The sequence below is a fragment of the Ptychodera flava genome, chromosome 2 (genome assembly GCF_041260155.1).
Source record: "Ptychodera flava strain L36383 chromosome 2, AS_Pfla_20210202, whole genome shotgun sequence".
Lineage (NCBI taxonomy): Eukaryota > Metazoa > Hemichordata > Enteropneusta > Ptychoderidae > Ptychodera > Ptychodera flava.
Window position 1 is genome coordinate 1846054 of NC_091929.1, and position 20404 is coordinate 1866457.

Sequence of the window (20404 nt, forward strand, 5' to 3'; positions counted from 1 at the left end):
CACTTTAAGTATGTGCTTGCAAAATTTAATGTGCAACTTTTCAATTGTGTTTGTTAAGTTTGTGAGTATGGTTTTGCATTTGTGCATATGTCTGCAGTCCATACTTCTGTACAGTATAGCAGAATAGGTTTTATCATGGCATCAAACATTTGTAAATGGACCTTAATTGGAATATTTGACTCTGCAAAGAGTAACTGTCTCAATTAAAACATGCCTTCATAGCTCTGTTTTTCAAATCAATTTGTGCTCTGTTTAGTTTATAAGTATATAGTATATATATATATATATATATATATATATATATATATAATATATATGGCTTCCCCATCATTGACGGACGGTTATTTGCGGACAACGAAAACTGCTTGAAAGTGGCGAGGTCTTGCAGTTCATGCGGCCCCCCGGTTTTGCCTGGCCGGGTCTTTTTGCGCTTGTATCGGGCCAACGGGCCGTTGGAAAGCAAGTGATTCTTCGTGTACCCCTCAGAGGCACGAAAAGATATGACAGAGGGGAACTATTCAAAGGGGCCACGAGTAACATGTATACATATATAATATATAAATATACTGCTTCCCCATCATTGACGGACGGTTATTGCGGACAAGGGAAACTGTTTGAAAGTTGCGAGGTCTTGCAGTTCATCCGGCCCCCCGGTTTTGCCTGGCCGGGTCTTCACTTGGCCGACGGAGCCGGGGAGAGGCATGGCTCAAAACTTGTATTATTGTCGGGGGTCCCAATGCAGTGGACGAACGGGGCGCAGTGCTCTGCCCGGCAGATGCGTCGGCGTCCCCGACGATCTAGCTTGCCCTGGCCGCGGACGCCGGGGAGAGGCATGGCTCAAAACTTGTCTTCTAGTCGAAGATGCGCATATGGTGGACTAAAAAGGCACAGAGCTCTGCCTGGCAGATGCGTCGGCGGCCCCGCCGATCTACATTGCCCTGGCCCCTGGCGCCGGGGAGAGGCATGGCTCAAAACCTTTATTATTGTCGGGGGTCCCAATGCAGTGGACGAGCGGGGCGCAGAGTTCTGCCCGGCAGATGCATCGGCACACCGGCAGGGCTACATTGCACTGGCCACTGACGCCAGGGAGAGGCCTGGCTCAAAACTTGTCTTCTAGTCTGGTATGCGGATACAGTGGACTATCGGGGCACAGAGCTCTGCCCGGCAGATGCGTCGGCAGCCCGCCGAGCTACATTGCCCTGGCCGATGGCGCCGAGGAGAGGCATGGCTCAAAACCTGTATTATTGTGGGGGGTCCAAATGCAGTGGACGAGCGGGGCGCAGAGTTCTGCCCGGCAGATGCATCGGCGCCCCCGCCGGGCTAGGTCGCCCTGTCCGCTGGCGATGGGGAGAGGCATAACTCAAAACTTGTATTATTGTGGGGATTCCCGAAGCCGCTGAAAACAAAAGTCGGCCTTATCTTGGGCGGTGGTAAAGGCATGGCGTGCAAGTAGATTTTTCAACCTTGCCGAAATGCTAGGACTTCCAAACTTTCAGAGCATGTTGTCGCAATGATTGCTTTGGGAATCAATAAAAGTCCGATGCAGAAAGCTCCGCGCTGAAGCCCATGCTAGGCCGAACGCCAACGGTAGGCGGCGCTGTCTGACCCCAGGAAAATAGTGACCGATGTTGCCTCTGTTTGTGGGCGGCGACCTGTGCGGCGTTGTTCAAAGTCGCAAGTAGATTTCTCGTTCTTTGCGACGCCTTAGCAGGGCCAAACTTTCAGAGCATCTTACCGGCATAACTGCCATGGAAATCAATAAAAGTCCGACGCCGAAAACTCGACGCTGAAGCCAGGCCAGGCCGAACGCCGGCGGCAGGCGGCGGTGTCGGACCCCAGGAAAATAGTGACCGATGTTGCCTCTGTTTGTGGGCGGGGACCTGCGCTGCGTTGAAGTCGCAAGTAGATTTCTCTTTCTTGGCGACGCGCTAGCACGGCCAAACTTTCAGAGCTTCTTACCGCTATAACTGCCATGGAAATCAATAAAAGTCCGACGCGGAAAGCTCACCGCTGAGACCAGGCCAGGCCGAACGCCGGCGGTAGGCGGCGACGCCTGACCGCTGAAAAATAGAGACCGAAGTTACCTCTTTTTGTGGGCTGCGATCTGCGCGTCTTTGAAGTCGCAAGTAGATTTCTCGTTCTTTGCGACGCCTTAGCACGGCCAAACCTTCAGAGCATGTTACCGGCATAACTGCCATGGAAATCAATAAAAGTATGACGCGGAAAGCTCGACGCTGAAGCCCATGCTAGGCCGAACGCCAACGGTAGGCGGTGGTGTCGGACCCCAGGAAAATAGTGACCGATGTTGCCTCTCTTTGTGGGCGGGGACCTGCGCTGCGTCAAAGTCGCAAGTAGATTTCTCCCTCTTGGCGACGTGCTTGCACGGCCAAACTTTCAGGGCATCTTACCGCTATTACTGCCATGGAAATCAATAAAAGTCCGACGCGGAAAGCTCACCGCTGAGACCAGGCCAGGCCGAACGCCGGCGGTAGGCGGCGAAGACTGACCGGTGAAAAATAGAGACCGAAGTTGCCTCTTTTGAGGGCTGCGACCTGCGCGTCGTTGAAGTCGCAAGTAGATTTGCCGTTCTTTGCGACGCCTTAGCAGGGCCAAACTTTCAGAGCATGTTACCGGCAACACAGCCATGGAAATCAATAAAGGTCAGACGCAGGAAACCTGGAAGGGGTGGCAATGCCTGAGGCTGGCCCGGAGCGCGGTCCTCGTCGTAGGTTGGGCGGGATAGATGCAAGGGCGCCCGCCGAGCGCCTGACGTTGCCGTGCATTGTGGTTCACGCCGAGACTATATATTAGAGGTAGGTCTGCTATGTAGGTGTGTACGGGGAACGCACTTGCTCGGCTGCGGAGGCGTGTTGGGCCCCCGTTGGCTGCCAGGGGAGAGTCGTGGCCAAGAACTTGTACCCTTTTTGAAGCAGGTCCAGGCCGGTCTCGAGTGCGTTGCTCCTCGTAGGCTCGGCGGGAGAGATGCGTGGGCGGCCGGCGAGCGCCCGACGTGGCCGTGTAAGGGTGGTGAACACTTTCGCCCTCCATGCTGGTTCACGCCGAGACTATATATAAGAGGGAGGTCCGCTTGCATGGCCGTATGGGCAACGCACTTGCTCGGCGGCAGAGGCGTGTTGGGCCCCGGTTGGCTGCTGGGGAGAGTCGTGTTCAAGAACTTGTTCCTCTTTTTGAGCAGATGGTCGGGGCTGTGCTGGAGTGCGGTGCTTGTCGTAGGCTTTGCGGGAGAGATGCGTGGGCGCCCGGCGAGCGCCCGACGCGGCCTTGTAAGGGTGGCCAAAGTTTTCGCCCACCGTGGTGGTTCACGCCGACGCTATATATAAGAGAGGGTGCCATCTTGGCTCTGCCGGGGACGGGGCGATCGGTCCCTGTGTGCTGATTTCGGCATCCCCTCCTCCTTTGTAGACCCTTGCAATATTTTCGCCCTCCATTCTGGTTCACGCCGAGACTATATATAGGGGACTCCCCTTTCCCAAAAAGGGTTGAAGAGGAGCTGCTGGAAAGTACGGTCATTGGTAGTGTACGGCGGTCTTAGCTTCGCTTTGCCCGACAAGGCACACTTTGACCCTCTACACCGCCCGGTCCCCTACGGCGGTCGATCTAGCAGCGGACGGGAGGTGTTGTGAGAGAGTAGATTGTGCCTCTAGGCTGTGCCTTTGCATGTTCACTCTGCAAAAGCCTTTCGAACTATCCTGATCCTCTGGTCCACGTGGAGTGTGCGGAAACTGCTTGAAAGTGGGGCAGTCTTTGCAGTTCATGCGACCCCCCTGTTTTGCCTGGCCGGGTCTTTTTGCGCTTGTATCGGGCCAACGGGCCGTTGAAAAGCCAGTGATTTTTCGTGTGACCCCCTCAAAGGTGCGAATAGATATGAGAGAGGAGAGCTAGTCAAAGGGGCCACGAATAATATGGTATATATATAAATATAAATATACTGCTTCCCCATCATTGACGGACGGTTATTTGCGGACAATGGAAACTGCTTGAAAGTGGCGAGGTCTTGCAGTTCACGCCGCCCCCCGGTTTTGCCTGGCCGGGTCTTTTTGCGCTTGTATCGGGCCAACGGGCCGTTGAAAAGCCAGTGATTTTTCGTGTGACCCCCTCAAAGGTGCGAATAGATATGAGAGAGGAGAGCTATTCAAAGGGGCCACGAATAATATGGTATATATATAAATAATAATATACTGCTTCCCCATCATTGACGGACGGTTATTTGCGGACAAGGGAAACTGCTTGAAAGTGGCGAGGTCTTGCAGTTCATGCGGCCCCCCGGTTTTGCCTGGCCGGGTTTCACTTGGCCGACGGAGCCGGGGAGAGGCATGGCTCAAAACTTGTATTATTGTCGTGGGTCTTAATACAGTGGAGTAGCGACGCGCTAGCACGGCCAAACTTTCAGAGCATCTTACGGCTATTACTGCCATGGAAATCAATAAATGTCCGACGCGGAAAGCTCACCGCTGAGACCAGGCCAGGCCGAACGCCGGCGGTAGGCGGCGACGCCTGCCCGCTGAAAAATAGAGACCGAAGTTACCTCTTTTTGTGCGTTGTGGCTATCGAGACGATGATCGTGTCGGTAAGCAAGAATAAAAAGCAACTTAGCGACACGATCATGATAACTTGCGATCAAATACAAATTGTACACTTATGTCACCATTTTGCTTCATCAAGTGGTCTCAAATGTACGGCTTTCGAGTTAAAAGAAAGTTTCCTCGTGTGACAAAAAGTGTGTTCTCCATAATTTAGCCTTTAGGCCAACGTGTTCAATTGACAATATTGCTGACATCGCTTGCTAAAATCCACTCGCCCGTTTTATAATAAACCACCCATAAAATCCTGTTCGCGATCTCAATATTTCGCGTTTTTGAGGCTCAAACTGCCAAAAAATTGAATTAGAGGGCATAACAAACAAAATCGCAGCTTGAAAGACACAACAATACTTCTTTTATTTATAAATATAGCGTTTATTTTCTCCCTCATGGACATCGATAACGTAGTGGCACATGCTGAATGTCGAATACTCTCACCGACCGAAGTATTCTCATTCCAAACATCGCACGTTCGCATCTCGGGCGCTATCCCTAGTTTTCCCCCCCCCTTTTTATTTCCTGTCAGTTTCTTTGTAATTTTCCCCTTATCTCTCTTCTACTCTCTTTCCCCATTTTTTCTCTTTTTCTCGCTAAATTCATTGCATTTGACATTCTCCGCCGATCCACTGCTAACACCCCCGCAAGCTAGGCGTACCATACTACGCAGCACTAAGCCGATGTATGGAACTCACCATCATAGGCCTACTCGTTTTATCATGAAAACTTGCGATTAAATGTAATTGTACACTTATGTCAACATTTTGCTTTATGAAGTGGTCTCAAATGTACGGCTTTCGAGTTGAAATACAGTTTATTCCTCGTTTGACAAAAAGTGCGTTCTCCATAGGCGGACCACATGTTCAATTGACTGTCATGCATCGCTTGCTGAAATCCAATTGCTTGTAAACCACCAATGAAATCCTGGTGTTCGCAATCACAATATGTCACGTTTTCGAGGCTCAAACTGCCAAAAATTGAATTATAGAACATAACAAACAAAATCGCGGCTTCAAAGAGACAACAATATTTTTTTTTATTTATATTGCTTAATTCCACTTACGAACGTGCCGCTCGGTGGCGCATGGTGAACGCCGCGCTCTTATGAGGGAAGCCTCGCCCCAGTCAACGTGTGTTCGAGTCTCGGGCGCTACTTCTAGATTTTTTTCTCCCTTTTTATTTTCTGTCAGTTACTTTGTGATTTTCCTCTCCTCTCTCTTAAATCCTTTCCCATTTTTTCTCCTTTTCTCGCTAAATTTATCATATTTGACAATCTCCGCCGATCCACTGCCAGTAATTTGAGTCAAACTAACAAACCCCGCAAGCAAAGCGCCATACTAGTACACACAGCCATGACACAGCCGATATATGGAACTCACCATTACTTGGTGACGCGCTAGCACGGCCAAACTTTCAGAGCTTCTTACCGCTATAACTGCCATGGAAATCAATAAAAGTCCGACGCCGAAAACTCGACGCTGAAGCCAGGCCAGGCCGAACGCCGGCGGCAGGCGGCGGTGTCGGACCCCAGGAAAATAGTGACCGATGTTGCCTCTGTTTGTGGGCGGCGACCTGCGCTGCGTCGAAGTCGCAAGTAGATTTCTCCCTCTTGGCGACGTGCTTGCACGGCCAAACTTTCAGAGCATCTTACCGCTATTACTGCCATGGAAATCAATAAAAGTCCGACGCGGAAAGCTCACCGCTGAGACCAGGCCAGGCCGAACGCCGGCGGTAGGCGGCGAAGCCTGACCGCTGAAAAATAGAGACCGAAGTTGCCTCTTTTTGTGTGCTGCGACCTGCGCTGAGTTGAAGTCGCAAGTAGATTTCTCGTTCTTTGCGACGCCTTAGCAGGGCCAAACTTTCAGAGCATGTTACCGGCATAACTGCCATGGAAATCAATAAAAGTACACTCAGTGTGACATTTTTCGGACAGGGTACTGAATTTCGCCTAAAGTCGTTTCATAAATGACCAGCAATACGAAATCTTATTACCATACCTTTCGAAACTTTATTGTGGTTATCCTCAAACTCAGTTGTCACGACGGGAATCGTATTTCGGGGTCAAAGAGGCCAAAGTTTTGACCCCATGTCGATGGCGTAGTAATCGGACTGCAATCCCAGAAATCGGACGTCGTGTTTGGAATGTGATTAGGAGCTAAGTATTGATAATTTGAAACTTCAAACCACCAATTATTAATTTCGATGTGTTTAGAAAACTGTATATAAGAATATTTCATGATAATTAGTTATGTTTAATCCATGGACGACTCAACTATATTTCGACGTGTATAGCGCTTAGATATCGGACACGGGCTGTCTCTCTGTGTGTTGCTTTCGGCACCTTGTATCGTACGGTGTGGCTAACTTCGCTAAGTTTGTTCAGCGAGTATTACTTATAATTGTTTCCATTGGATATTTTGTTTGTATTAGAATCGCACAGGCATTATTTAATAAAAATAGCGAGTATATTTCATTGTATGGAATTATTTACGTGTCAAGTTTTTACGCGGTAAGTCACTTACTACGTTCACACGATTATGCTAAATATTTTCTGTCCGAATACTTGTACACTTCTTACGTTCATTAAATGTACTTTTTTTCTAGAAACAACTGCGCAGTTTTCGTTAAAACTACATGCAATCGTAGCGAACAATGGAAAGAATATTTTCAAAATCATTATTCTCCCCAACATTCGAAATTCAATGCTAAATCAGGACTTTAGTCAAAATTTCAGTTACTTTGACCTGACGGCAGTTTGTTGACAGTATCACTGACGCGGTGTCAGACGACAATTTGTGACCGCCGCTCGTAGTGAACTCAATAGCTTCTACAAAAAAAACTATCGAAAACGGGACAACAGTGTCACCTGATTTAATATGAGGTCACATGACCTGTAAAACGCTATCGATACGGAGCGAAGTGAGTGTAACTAACAGCATGTCACTAAATGTCCGAAAACTGAGGTCGTCCGAAAACTGTCACACTGAGTGTATGATGCGGAAAGCTCGACGCTGAAGCCCATGCGAGGCCGAACGCCAACGGTAGGCGGCGCTGTCTGCCCCCAGGAAAATCGTGACCAATGTTTCCTCTGTTTGTGGGAGGCGACCTGCGCGGCGTTGTAGTTGCAAGTAGATTTCTCCTTCTTGGCGACGCGCTAGCACGGCCAAACTTTCAGAGCATCTTACCGCTATAACTGCCATGGAAATCAATAAAAGTCCGACGCGGAAAGCTCGACGCTGAAGCCAGGCCATCCCGAACGCCGGCGGTAGTGGCGGTGTCGGATCGCTGAAGAATAGAGACCCATGTTGCCTCTGTTTGTGGGCTGCGACCTGTGCGGCGCGGCGTTGAAGTCGCAAGTAGATTTCTCCTTCTTAGAGACGCGCTAGCACGGCCAAACTTTCAGAGCTTCTTACCGCTATAACTGCCATGGAAATCAATAAAAGTCCGACGCGGAAAGCTCACCGCTGAGACCAGGCCAGGCCGAACGCCGGCGGTAGGCGGCGACGTCTGACCGCTGAAAAATAGAGACCGAAGTTGCCTCTTTTTGTGTGCTGCGACCTGCGCTGAGTTGAAGTCGCAAGTAGATTTCTCGTTCTTTGCGACGCCTTAGCAGGGCCAAACTTTCAGAGCATGTTACCGGCAACACAGCTATGGAAATCAATAAAGGTCAAACGCGGAAACCTGGAAGGGGTGGCGATGCCTGAGGCTGGCCCGGAGCGCGGTCCTCGTCGTAGGTTGGGCGGGATAGATGCAAGGGCGCCGGCCGAGCGCCTGACGTTGCCGTGCATTGTGGTTCACGCCGAGACTATATATTAGAGGTAGGTCTGCTATGTAGGTGTGTACGGGGAACGCACTTGCTCGGCTGCGGAGGCGTGTTGGCCAAGAACTTGTACCCTTTTTGAAGCAGGTCCAGGCCGGTCTCGAGTGCGTTGCTCCTCGTAGGCTCGGCGGGAGAGATGCGTGGGCGCCCGGCGAGCGCCCGACGCTACCTTGTAAGGGTGGCCAAAGTTTTCGCCCACTGTGGTGGTTCACGCCGACGCTATATATAAGAGAGGGTGCCATCTTGGCTCTGCCGGGGACGGGGCGATCGGTCCCTGTGTGCTGATTTCGGCATCCCCTCCTCCTTTGTAGACCCTTGCAATATTTTCGCCCTCCATTCTGGTTCACGCCGAGACTATATATAGGGGACTCCCCTTTCCCAAAAAGGGTTGAAGAGGAGCTGCTGGAAAGTACGGTCATTGGTAGTGTACGGCGGTCTTAGCTTCGCTTTGCCCGACAAGGCACACTTTGACCCTCTACACCGCCCGGTCCCCTACGGCGGTCGATCTAGCAGCGGACGGGAGGTGTTGTGAGAGAGTAGATTGTGCCTCTAGGCTGTGCCTTTGCATGTTCACTCTGCAAAAGCCTTTCGAACTATCCTGATCCTCTGGTCCACGTGGAGTGTGCGGAAACTGCTTGAAAGTGGGGCAGTCTTGCAGTTCATGCGACCCCCCGGTTTTGCCTGGCCGGGTCTTTTTGCGCTTGTATCGGGCCAACGGGCCGTTGAAAGTCGTTGATTTTTCGTGTGACCCCCCTCAAAGGTGCGAATAAATATGAGAGAGGGGAGCTAGTCAAAGGGGCCACGAATAATATGTATATCCCTTTTCCTGCCGAGCGCCCCTGTCCGTTATCCTGCCAAGTCGGTCAAAACCGGCCCCCTTTTCCGTGTCTACAGAAGATAGGCTCTCCTGCACGCTTTCCTGCCAGGCATTTGGCGGGAAAATACCGCATTTTCGGGGTACGATTACCGACCATATACGTGTTAGACTTCAAAAATTTTTGCATGCCCGTATAGAGGGGCAACCGCTGATGAGGTTGTGTCCAGAAAATGACGAGGTCTTGGGCGTTGTTTGCCCCGGGGGACGTGCACTTTTATGCCCTTTTCCAGCTTACTTTCGCGGAAGTAAAGCTCGTTCGCCGGCACGCACGGCCACACCGGGGAAACGTCACCTCTCTCGTGGGTTAGTAGAAGACCCAGGGGTTAGTGCTATGGGTGCGGCAGCACCCTCAAACCTGTCCTGTTTCCCCGGGTTGTGTCACTTGGCCACGTACTTTGAACGACTTGGAAGAGTCGCACAGTGCAGTCTGCTTTGACGTAGTGTCAACGACATAGTTCCGCCATTGAAGGAAGGCGTGTACGTAGTTTGGCCAGTTCAGTGAACACTTAGCTCGTTAGTGTTACCGTTTCCTAACACGTTAGTTGTGCAGTTGTTACTAAGGTGCAGTTTTGTACCACCTTAGCTCTGGACAGTGCAACTGCTCTATGCACTAACCCCAACGACAGATGGTTGGTACAACGTCTACGTCGCACGAGCACAGCCTCCGTTGGGCTGTGCCCCTCCCACGTGATACAACGCACGTTCATCCATTACTATAGCGTCCTTACGGATCTGCCAAAAACGAAAGTGGGGGTAAAAACAAAACAAACGAAAAAATGCGATCATAGATAGTATTTTATTCGGGAATAATTTACATTATGCCGAACAATAAATCTCGGAGTCTGTCTCGACGTCCGAGTGCATGGTCCGTGTTTCAAAAATTACAATCGGGGTGGCAGATCCGTGTTTCAAAAATTATAATAGGGGGAATTGTACAAAATAATCCGTCTAAACAAAACAAACGAAAATATGCGATCCATAGATAGTATTTTATTCGGGAATAATTTACATTATGCCGAATAATAAATCTCAGAGTCTGTCTCGACTGCCGAGTGCATGGTCCGTGTTACAAAGATTACAATCGGGGGATTGTACAAAATAATCCGTGTTTCAATTTACAATCAGCGGGATCGTAAAGCACAAACAAACGGCACAACCGTGCTCAAAATGTGATCATGGTCCGTGTTAAGAATACAGTCAAGCCACTGTTAGGCGAAGCTGTCCCCTGTCCGTTATTTACGTCGGGTTCTCTTGCTGATGGGTGTCGTCGGGGCTGTGTGAGTAGAGGTCTGCACGCCAATGCTCCTCTTACCTCGTAGCATCATGCGATGATGAAAAGCCGCAAAACACTCGCCCTCGTGAAGATGAACCCCGCACAGACTACATCCTTTGGACGTCTCAGACAGTCGTCTGCTCGCAGTGGTCTTACCCTCTCTGCTGCATACTTTACAGCATTTCTGCCGCCCCTCCAAATGGCTGACAACGTGCATCGGCTGATTTTGTGGATTGATGTACGAGGCAAGAGAAACGGTGGCCTCGACCTCTCTCACACTGGGCTGCGATCGCCCACAATAACCGCCAATGAGTTGTTTCCCGACACGCAGATGAAACATCTTATGGGTCAGCTTACTATCAGGGTGTACATGCTTGAAGCATATATATGCATTTACCAGGGCAACATCAATCAGGTAACATGCCAGATATGTCCACCATCTGTGGTTCTTGCGCCCAGTGTGAAAGTACTTGCGCTTCTGGTTGGCTCGGTCGACGCCTCCCATGTACCGGCGATAATTATACAGCGACAGAGGCACTTGTCGCCGCTTGTCTCCCCCCCCACTGGCACGCACTCCAAGGGTGGATAGACCGTATTCAAGATCAGCACCTGAGCGTTACTATCCTGATAAGCAGTGATGTTAAGACGAGAGTCCGTTCTGGTCGTGGCTTTCATATCCCCAACAGACAGAGGAAGGCGCTTCCTCTTACCCGGCGGAATTAATTGAGGGGGCATGGTGCGACGATTACGGCGGTTAAAACTCCCGACCATGTAGATCCCGGTCTCCATCAGCTCTCTAGCAGTAACGACCGTGCTAAACAGGCTATCACAGAATAGGCTGTGATTATATCCACAGAATGGCTGGACCAGCTCCATCGTAATTCTTTTCACCACACCTCGCTCCTGCCGTCTCCCATCAGTCCGATCCCGATATTTCACACCTAGGTACGGTGCAAAGTTAGCGATGTATGCAGTGGGTGGAGTCGCACAGCTGCCATATCTTGAAACCGTCTCGATCAGGCTTATGCGGTAATCTCTGCTTAAATTTAGAACGGCCCTTAAATCGCACCATGCCCTTGTCGATGGAGATCTCTCTACCCATCTTATAATTATTTACGCACCGGTCAACTATGGGCTCCATCCATGGATTGATTTTATACAGGGGATCCTCCTGACACCGACGTCGGCGGCGTGCCTCATCAGGATCACGACGTGGATCGTTCTCTGGGTCTGCCAGATGAAAGTATCGCATAAGCTGCTGAAAGCGACTGCGGGTAATCACAGTAGAAATACCCTGGTTTCTCAGAAAGGGATCGCTAGACCAATAATCCTCCACTGATGATTTACGGTCGATACCCATACAGACTAAGACGCCAATGAATGCCTGCACCTCTCGGTAGTCAGCGTTACGCCAGTATTTATCTATTTTCCTAGCGATATGTCGCTGGTGGAATTTGGCGTATTTATTAGTCTCGTCCTTGGCCAATCTGATCAGTGTAGCTGGAATAAACTTAAAAAAGTAATCGAGCTCACGGGAGTGGCTGGGCAAGGTGAAAGTCGGTCCTCTCTCATGGTCAAAATCGGTCTCCTCAAATATATTAGCATCGGTAGTCTCCGACATACGCCAGACAGGAGGGGTGTCGTCCTCCGCCAACACAGCAGCAACGTCATCATCGTCGTCAGAGCTTGCCTCACCTACATACTGCCTGTCATAAAAGTCATCGTCCTCTGCCGCATCCTCGTCAACCTCCGAGTCGGACTCAGCGGTGATATCACCGTCGTCTGGGCGTCTGGGCCTGAACTCGCCCGTAGCGGCATCAAGGATCATATCTGGCTCAAAATCAGGTGGGCTATCCTGATAACGAACCCTCCGCACTATCTTTTCGGCGGGGACATCGCAGCACACGAAACTATGGCAGGAGCGGGCTGGGCAGCCTCTGCTGATGACGAGGACTCAAGCTCTTTCGCACTGGGCACAGGAACCTCTCCTGACGCAGGATGAGGGCTCATAGTAGCAACAGGTGGTGTCTCTCCCGGAGCAGCCGGGGGAGAACCAATGGCATCAGCCGTCTCGTTACTCACTGTCTCACTAGCAGCAGCAGACGTAGTCTGTGCAGGTGAAGTATCTCCCACAAGAGCAGATGTAGTCTCTGCAGGTGAAGTAGTCTCTCCCGGAGCAGCCGGGTGAGAACCACTGGCAACCGGTGACCCGTCATCATCCTCATCGGCAGAACGATCGGTCTTACGTTTACGCTTACCACTGGGTTTTTCAGCCGGAGATGGCTTCGCCTTACGGGAGCGTTTCTTGCCCGACTTCTTAGAACGTTTACTAGGGACATCACAACGATCGCTACCACTACCGCCCGGAGACTCTGCATCTTTGAGCTTCAGTCGTCTGCTCGCCTTCAGAAAACTTTTGCGGTCCGTCAAGCTCATGTCTGGAACAGTGTCGACAGACTAGCAGGTCCCTCCCTTTTAAAGCCACAGGGAAACAAAGCCCTGGACATGATTGGACGCAGGGGTGTTAATATATGCATCCACCTGTTATTATAATGGACCTACGGCAATCAGTCCACCAACCGGCGCTGACATTCCTACCCGTCATGTAAATTGCCTGTCCGCACCATTTGATATGCTAATAATACTCATTTGCGATGCAAATCCCTCGAGCACTTAGCATAACATAGTCAATGTCATTAGCATCTCAACTTGACATTCCGTCCAGCTGGGTACGTGGCATGCGCACCTGCCACCCAAGGACGTTGGCCCAAGCCCATGTTTAGTACGGGTGGGAAACCCGTCTCTTTAACCTCATGTCCCTTCTAAGTACGCCTGCGCAGGGCGTATTGTCATCCAAGTCGGTGACAAGCCAACCCGACAGATCGCCCATTAAGCAGTAATGGACTGGCCGTCTCGTTCTTGTACGGCAACGAACAGTGCTTCAGCGGCTTGTTTAGGTCATAACCGTCGCCTGCCGAGCGGCTTACCCAACTAAGGCGGTCAAAGATGAAGGATGCCAAAATTGTCAACAGCTGTCTCGGCCTCGTCCGTTGGGCAAACATGGCTCCTTCAAATAACGTGGCCAGCACGTCTACGTCATCAGCGGTGATGACGACCCGTCATTGACGCCCGAGTGCGTAAAACTCGGAATATACCGACAAGTACCTCTACCTGAGTCGGTCATACTACGGTATAAACCAAACACAGGTCTGCCAACTCCCGTTAGACTCGGCCGTTAGCCGAACTTCACAGGGACAACATAGGCGTAACAAGTCGGTGAACAACGGTTCACGCACCTAACCACAGCCGCCAAGTCGGTGAACAATGGTATCAAATTTTGAGGCCATGTTCCTGAATGGCAAGGCTGAGGCGGTGTGTTTCGTTGCACGGCTTGAACGTCTAGAGCCAAGTGCAGCCGACAACGTCCGACATCTGAGTGGGTAGTCTTTTCGAGAAGGTAACAAGTCGGTTAAAAGCGGTGGTTACCCTTCACAAATGTCGCTCAAGTCCGTTCGGATCAGTTCCATGTCAGGGACTAATCAAGCCGAGTCCGTCAAATCCGTCCGCACTTCCAGTCAATCAGGACCAAGTCCGTGATTTTCGTCTCGCACCATTGGCAAAAAATTGCACCGCCAGCTGAGCGGGTCTTAGGCAGTTGCCTTACAGAAAGCCGAGTCCGTCAAATCCGTCCGCACTTCCCGTCAATCAGGACCAAGTCCGTGATTTTCGTCTCGCACCATTGGCAAAAAATTGCACCGCCAGCTGAGGCGGTCTTAGGCGGTTGCATTACAGATTAGCGTTGCCGAGACGGTCAATTTCGGCCGCAATCTATGTAGTGCCTCAGAGCCAAGTTAACCCAAACTCCGCTAGAATACGTCAACGTGCTAACCTGCCAAGTACGCTACTCGTCCCCACAAAAAAACCAGTCCCCCACCGGGTGGGGGACTGGCTGGGTAGCTTCCGCACCTTTCCCTGTCGTTGGACTCTCTGTGAACCCATTTTGAGAGCAAACGCCGTTCCTCGCCCAAAACCTGTCCTCGAACGACCCCTAGCGCGAGCAAGGGTTTGCTACACGTAGTTCTGTCGACTAGGCAGGAAAGGGGGTACCAAAAAGTAGCCCGATTTCCACCGCCTTGGCAGGATAACGGCCGTGGCTGCTCAGATTCTAGCTACACCGAATTTCAAGCGGATTTTCACCGACTTGGCAGGAAAAGGGATATATATAAATATAAATATACTGCTTCCCCATCATTGACGGACGGTTATTTGCGGACAATGGAAACTGCTTGAAAGTGGCGAGGTCTTGCAGTTCACGCCGCCCCCCGGTTTTGCCTGGCCGGGTCTTTTTGTGCTTGTATCGGGCCAACGGGCCGTTGAAAAGCCAGTGATTTTTCGTGTGACCCCCTCAAAGGTGCGAATAGATATGAGAGAGGAGAGCTATTCAAAGGGGCCACGAATAATATGTATATATATAAATAATAATATACTGCTTCCCCATCATTGACGGACGGTTATTTGCGGACAAGGGAAACTGCTTGAAAGTGGCGAGGTCTTGCAGTTCATGCGGCCCCCCGGTTTTGCCTGGCCGGGTCTTCACTTGGCCGACGGAGCCGGGGAGAGGCATGGCTCAAAACTTGTATTATTGTCGGGGGTCTTAATACAGTGGAGGAGGGGGCGCACTGCTCTGCCCGGCAGATGCGTCGGCGTCCCCGCCGATCTAGCTTGCCCTGGCCGCTGGCGCCGGGGAGAAGCATGGCTCAAAACGTCTTCTAGTCGAAGATGCCCATACGGTGGACTAGAAAGGCACAGAGCTCTGTCCGGCAGATGCATCGGCGTCCCCGCCGATCTAGCTTGCCCTGGCCGCTGACGCCGGGGAGAGGCATGGCTCAAAACTTGTCTTCTAGTCGAAGATGCGCATACGGTGGACTAGAAAGGCACAGAGCTCTGCCCGGCAGATGCGTCGGCGGCCCCGCCGATCTACATTGCCCTGGCCCCTGGCGCCGGGGAGAGGCATGGCTCAAAACCTGTATTATTGTCGGGGGTCCCAATGCAGTGGACGAGCGGGGCGCAGAGTTCTGCCCGGCAGATGCATCGGCACACCGGCAGGGCTACATTGCACTGGCCACTGACGCCGGGGAGAGGCATGGCTCAAAACTTGTCTTCTAGTCTGGTATGCGGATACAGTGGACTATGGAGAAGGGTCCGCTGACCTCCCTCAGAGGTCAGACATTGTCTCCGTCCTGTGGCGGAGCAGGTCAAAAATTTGCATAGTTCATTGCGCATGCAAGGTAGACATTAGCAATATGACCATCTATGTAAGACGCAGTCTTGGCAATATGACAAACCAATTAAAACTGTGTGGGGACTCTTGTACTAACACAAATAAATGTTATTCACTGTCGAATCTGCCCGTCCAAACAAGCTAAAAAAGTCAGAAGCCATCTCGTCGCTAGTCATTAGCAACACCCGATAGAGGACGCTATGGACTGAGATAGATTTGAAATTTCTTATCGTGGACATAGTTTTAACGATAGTGCTGTTTGCTTCGAGCTGGGACATTTTAAAAGTTTCGTCATGTGCACAGCGTGTTAGATATTGCATTTTGTTGGAAACTCAGCGTTTTTTTTCTTAAATGTTGACTATAGATGGAGACTCGAGCATATTGGACGATACTACGGACTAAGCTAAGACGTGGACGGAATTTTAATCTTACTGCAGTTTTCTCCGAGCTGAGACATTTTGATAATTAAGACACATAGCGTGTCGGATATTCCGGCAAAGTAATGACATTTTTCGTAAGCATGGACTTTAGATATTATTAATATTATTAATCTTTATTTAAACTCGATAACTCCATAGATGAAACACCTCTTTTCATTGAGGTCGAATAGACAAAAGAAAATCATATTACAGCACCAACTTGAAAACACGAAAAACACAGAAGTTCAAATATCAACAAAACTACGAAGAAGCATCAGACAAGTAAATAGAATACATAAAGTTGTTACAAGATTTCTTAAAGCTATGATTGATTTTGGGAGATTGTTATATTCATCAACATCCGCAACAGACAAAGTGTTTTGATAAAGAAGTGTACGTGCTTTGGGAACTTCAAGGAGGTTCTGATTGGAAGAACGAAGTGATCTGGAAGGGATATAATTATTGAACATACTGGCTACACAATTAGGGGTTAGATTGTGAGTTGCTCCGTAAATTTAGGCCAAGATATAGTCCTGATATTATTGTGGATGCAACCAAACGTGAGTGATTGGTCATTTTTTGGCGTGGACGGAGTTTTAACGTTAGTGCAGTATGCTCTGAGCTGAGACATTATAACCGTTTCGTCATATACACAGAGTATGGGATCATGCACATTGGTGCCAATGATTGACTTTTCGTATCCATGGCCTTAAGATAGAGTTATGAGCTTATTGGAGGATACAACGAACTGAGATAGATTTTAAATTTCGAAGCCTGGATGTAGTTTCATTTGCATTTTGCTCCGAGTTGAGACATTTTAAAAGTCTCGTCATATAGGCCTACACAGCGTATTGGATATTGCAGTTTGTAAGAAACTTAGCGTTTTTTCTTTAAAATATTGACTATAGATAGCGTGTCGAGCAAAATGGAAGATGCTACGAACTGAGATAGATTTGAATTTTCTTATCATGGAAATATTTTAAACGTTAGTGCAGTTTGCTCCGAGCTGAGACATTTTAAAAGTTTCGTCATATTCACAGCGTATTGGTTATTGGGGTTTGTTGGGAACTCGGCGTTTTTTCTTAAATGTTGATTATAGACGGCGACTCGAGCATATTGGAGAATGCGACGGACTGAGATTGATTGGTAATTTCTTGACATGGACGGAGTTTTACATTAGTGCAGTTTGCTCCGAGCTGAGACATAGCATGTCGGATATTGTGGCAAAGTGATTAAATTTTTCGTAAGCATGGACTTTAGATATAGTCCTGAGATTATTGTGGATGCGACCGAACGTGCATTGAGTGATTTGTCAATTTTTTTGGCCTGAATGGAGTTTTAACAGTTTTAACGTTAGTGCAGTATGCTCCGAGCTGAGACATTATAACCGTTTCGTCATATATACAGCGTATTGGATCTTGCACATTGCTGCAATAATGGTTGACTTTTCGTATCACTGGCCTTTAGAGAGAGATGTGAGCTTATTGGAGGATATAACGGACTGAGATAGATTTTAAATTTCGAAGCCTGGACGTAGTTTTATCTGCAGTTTGCTCCGACTCGGAGCTGAGACATTTAAACTCGTCCTAGGCCTATACTGTGTATTGGATTTTGCAGTTTGTTGGAAACTTAGCATTTTTCTTAAATGTTGACTATAGATAGGGTACCGAGCATATTGGATGGTGCTACTTACAGACTCGGAGATAGATTAGTAATTTCTTAACATGGATGGAGTTTTAACGTTTGTGCAGTTTGTTCCGAGATGAGACATTTTGACCGTTTCGTAATATGCATAGCGTATTGTTGCACATTACTGCAAATTATAATGGACTTTTCGTATCCGTGGACTTTAGATAGTCCTGAATTTATTGTTTCTGTACTATTCATAGCGTGTCGGATATTGCAGATTGCCGCAAAGTGAATGACTTTTTCGTATCCGTTGAATTTCATAGAGTCCGGAGTTTATTAAATGATGTTGCAGACCGAGATAGAATGGTAATTTCGTAGCCTGTACGGAGTTTTAACGTTACAGCAATTTTGCTCCAGAGCTTAGACATTTTGACCGTTCCTCATACACACTGCGTATTGCATGTTGCAGATTACTGCAAACAATTGACTTTTCGTATCTGTGGACTTTCGATAGAGTCCTGAATTTATTGTAGATGCAACGGACTGAGATAGACTGGTCATTTCTTAGCCTGGACAGAGTTTTAACGTAAGTGCATTTTGCTCCGAGCTGAGACTTTAATAATTTTTGTACCTATACATAGTGTGTCGGATATTGCAGATTGCTGCAAAGTGAAAGATTTTTCGTAACGGTGGACATATAATAGAGTCCTGAGTTTATTAGAGAATTGACCATGTTCCGAACCGCGCGTGACATTCCGAGATATCGCGAGAATATGTGGTTCGCAGTGGACGCGTTCTCGCAACACAGGACAAACTGCGTAAAGAGGACAAGTCGCTAATTACGTTAAACACTGCATAAAATATATGAAGTTGCAACCTTTGCTCAGTTCTGCACTTTTTCTAGTTCCATACAAAGTTTGACTTGTATTACTGAGCTGGAAACCTGTTTCTACGGGCATGTATTTAAGTCTCGCGAGATCTCGCAATCAGCGGAAAATCGTCTATTCTACGGACTGGGATAGATTAGTAATTTCCTCACCCGGACAGAGTTTTAATGTTAGAGCAGTTTGCTCCGAGCTGAGACTTTGATAATTTTATACCTACACATAATGTGTCGGATATTGCAGATAACTGCAAAGTGAATGACTTTTCGTATCTGTGGATTTTGATAGAGTCCTGAGTGTATTGGAGGATGTTGCAGACTGAGATAGAATGGTAATTTCGTAGTCTGCAATTTGCTCCGTGCTGAGACATTCTGACCGTTTCCTTGTACATATTTCGTATTGCACATTACAGATTCCTGCAAACTATTGACTTTACGTATCCATGGACTGTAGATAGAGTTTTGAGTTAATTGTGTATGCAAAGGACTGAAATTGATTTGAAATTTGTTAACATTGTCAGAGTTTTTACCTTAGTGCAGTTTGCTCCGAGCTGAGACAATTGATAATTTTGTACTATACATAGTGTGTCGGATATTGCAGATGGCTGCAAAGTGAGTGACTTTTCATATCTGTGGACTTTGATAGAGTCTTGAGTTTATTGGAGAATGCTACGAAATGAGATAGATTAGTCATGTCCTTGCCCGGATAGAGTTTTAACGTCAGTGCAGTTTGCTCCGAGCTGAGACATTTGATAATTTTTGTACTACACATATATTTCAGATTGCTGCAAAGTGATTGACTTTTCATATCTGTGGACTTTGATAGATTCCTGAGTGTATCTGAAGAATGCTATGAACTGAGATAGATCAGTAATTTCTCAGCCTTGACGGAGTTTAACGTCAGTGCAGTTTGCTCCGAGCTGAGACATTTGATAATTTTTGTACTACACATATATTTCAGATTGCTGCAAAGTGATTGACTTTTCATATCTGTGGACTTTGATAGATTCCTGAGTGTACTGGAGAATGCTATGAACTGAGATAGATCAGTAATTTTTCAGCCTTGACGGAGTTTAACGTCAGTGCAGTTTGCTCCGAGCTGAGACTTTACTAATTTTTGTACCTATACATAGTGTGTCGGATATTGCAGATTGCTGCAAAGTGAAAGATTTTTCTTAACGGTGCACATTCCTGAGTTTATTAGAGAATGCTACGGACCGAGATATTTTGGGAATTTCCTAATCTGGACAGTTTTAACGTTAGTGAAGTTTGCTCCGAGGTGAGACTTTACTAATTTTTGTACCTACACATAGTGTGTCGGACATTGCAGATTGCTGCAAAGTGAAAGATTTATCTTAATGGTGCACATTAAATAGATTCCTGAGTTTATTAGAGAATGCTACGGACCGAGATATTTTAGGAATTTCCTAATCTGGACAGTTCTAACGTAAGTGAAGTTTGCTCCGAGCTGAGACTTTACTAATTTTCGTACCTACACATAGTGTGTCGGATATTGCAGATTGGTGCAAAGTGAATGACTTTTCGTATCTGTGGACTTTGATAGAGTCCTGAGTGTATTGGAGAATGCTACAGACTGAGATAGAATTGTAATATCATAGCCTGG